Source organism: Engraulis encrasicolus, chromosome 17 (assembly GCF_034702125.1).
Source record: "Engraulis encrasicolus isolate BLACKSEA-1 chromosome 17, IST_EnEncr_1.0, whole genome shotgun sequence".
Classification (NCBI taxonomy): domain Eukaryota; kingdom Metazoa; phylum Chordata; class Actinopteri; order Clupeiformes; family Engraulidae; genus Engraulis; species Engraulis encrasicolus.
Genome location: NC_085873.1, coordinates 23057761 through 23060260, shown reverse-complemented (window position 1 = coordinate 23060260; position 2500 = coordinate 23057761). Strand labels below are relative to the sequence as shown.

Genomic DNA, 2500 nt, shown 5'->3' with positions numbered 1-2500 from the left:
TGTACGGTTTTCCTCAAAGAAAAGTTCTCGGGAGTTCTCAGTTCTAAACTCAACACAATACAATACGGTGAGTGCTATTTAAGTCCAGTCCCCCCTGAAAGGGCAAAAAATAGCCCTTTGTTTATTCTATGCTAACTGAGTTTATATTTAGCAATACAAAGTACATTAGTGTCTGGTGCAACCTTAACCGTCTTCCAATGGGGTTCGCTCAGCCACAGTTAGAAATTAAACAGAAACAAATGACAACATCGATGACTTACGACTAAATGTAATTACACGGGGCATTACAGTATTGCCTCTGCTTTGATGGGGCTAAAAACAGGCTTCAGTGGTCCACGGGTAACTCCATCCACATCCGCCCTCCCTCCCTCGCTCGCTCCCTCGTTCAACTAAATATATTTATCCTTGCTGGAGAATGACTAAGAAGGATATTTGACTTGCTATATAGTATTTATCCCTGCTTGAGAATCACTATAAAGGATATTTGACTCGAGGAAATCATAGGTCTGATGTGACCGGTCGATGCACTTAAGGGCTAAAGACAGGGCAGGGCGATTGTAAGGGCTAAAGACAGGGCAGGTTGATTATGCAACTGGCCACGATTTGAGGTGCAGTGAATGGAGGATTGAGCTGGATCTAGATAATTACTTACAGATCAGAGGTACGGTATATGCATGCTAATAAAGTGGCCAGTGATTGGTATTCATCCCTGCTTGAGAATGATTATAAAGGATATTTGACTCAGGGAAATCATAGGTCCAATGTGACCAGTCAATGCACTTAAGGTCTAAAGACAGGGCAGGGCGATTATGCAACTGGACATGATTTGAGGAGGACTAGGATTTAGATCAGGAGAGGGCAATTATTTTAGTCCACAGGCCACATTGGGTTTAGAATATTGACAGAAGGGCCAGATGTCGCAGACAACTTGTCTGTGTCAATAATATAAAATAATGTACACTGACATTTCTCACATTGTAATGAAATGTATTTAGATGAATACGACAGTTGCCTATGTGCTTGACTACTCTCAGACCTGCAAGACCACGGTCTTTGGATAGCTATTATAAGAATTCGAATTTAAAAGTTGTCTTTCTAGGCCCTGCCGTGGCCAACCGGTAGGGTACTCGTCTACCATGTGGCCGACCCATGCAGGTTCAATTCCAGGCCCGGGTGCTTTGCTGATCACTCCCCGTCTCTCTCCCTGTTCGCCTCCTGTCCACCTCTCAAACTGTCCTATCATCAATAAAGTCGTAAAAGACCAAAAAAAGACTCTCTTGTAAAGACTCTGAGGGCCAGATATATTGGCTCTGCGTCCCACATTTGAACCCTGGGCCTTAGCTTGCCCACCTCTGATCTAGATTATTACTTACAGATCAGATGTATGCATGCCAAGAGTTGGACCTGGAGACTGTAACCTAAGTGTCAGCAAAGTGCTGCGAGGTTGCGTAGCCGAATACTCAGCTATTCTCATGTTAGGAATGGTAGAGTCTTGTACTGTCATACTGCCCGTATTTGGAAATTTCGTCAAAATGTAGTATTATATTTTCAAAATACCGGTATTCGTGTTTTTTTCTTGAATGTGCTGAGAGAGAAAGACAAACACATTGGAGACCCTAGAGTATCTCACTGATGTTTTGTAAAAAACAGAGATTATGTTTCCTATAACACTAAAGTCAGATTAGGAGGAGGGGTGGCTTGCTCTCTTATCTGAGGCAGCCATGGCCTATTGTTTTTTTCAATCTGGGAGTTGTAGGTTCAAATCCCACATGACCTCCTCCATTCACAGCTGAAGTGTCCTTGAGCAAGGCACCAAACCTCACATTGCAGCAGGGACTGTAACCAATAGCCTGTATACCAATCACTGTAAGTCGCTTTGGATAAAAGCATCTGCTAAGTCTAATGTAATTTTGGACCTGCCATGGCCAACCAGTACGGCACTTGCCTCCCATGTGGCTGACCCGGGTTCCATTCCCAGCCCGGATCCTTTGCCGACCCTCCCCGTCTTTCTCCCAATTCGCTTCCTGTCCACCTCTCACACTGTCCTATCAAATAAGGTCGAAAAAGACCCACAAAAATCTTTAAAAAAAACGTCTAATGTAATTTATTTTATCTCTCTTTTTTATTTGCTCTCACCAAAGAGAGAGCAAGAGAGGGTTCATGAAGGCCGAGGGAAGGGAGGAAAAAGGAAATGTCCTCCTGAGTCCTGACAACCCTGTAGCGAGCGTCCCAGAAGCCCCATCAGTGTCACTTTCCAGCGAGGGCGAAAGTTCGCCAACGCCGTTTGTTTCCTGTCAGTGTGGGTCTCCTCAAAAACACAACCAGGGCCTTGCAAAGCACGACACCCCCCCACGCAGGGACACTGAGCGTTTTGGTTGGGCCCCCAACCCAAACAATGTAATGAGGACCCAATTCTGGGGGCCCCCTTTCTCCCTGAACTTAGGACAACTTACCCCTTTGTTCCTCCCTTTCGGCTTCACTGCCCCATGATTCACATGAA

At 45.0% G+C, this 2500-nt stretch overlaps 1 protein-coding gene across 2 annotated transcripts in view; it reads right to left on the bottom strand.

Moving 5' to 3' along the window:
- Window positions 1-2500, bottom strand: part of LOC134467975 (growth arrest-specific protein 7-like) — a 109063-nt gene that overhangs the window by 81487 nt on the left and 25076 nt on the right. The gene's annotated exons all lie outside the window — the stretch shown is intronic.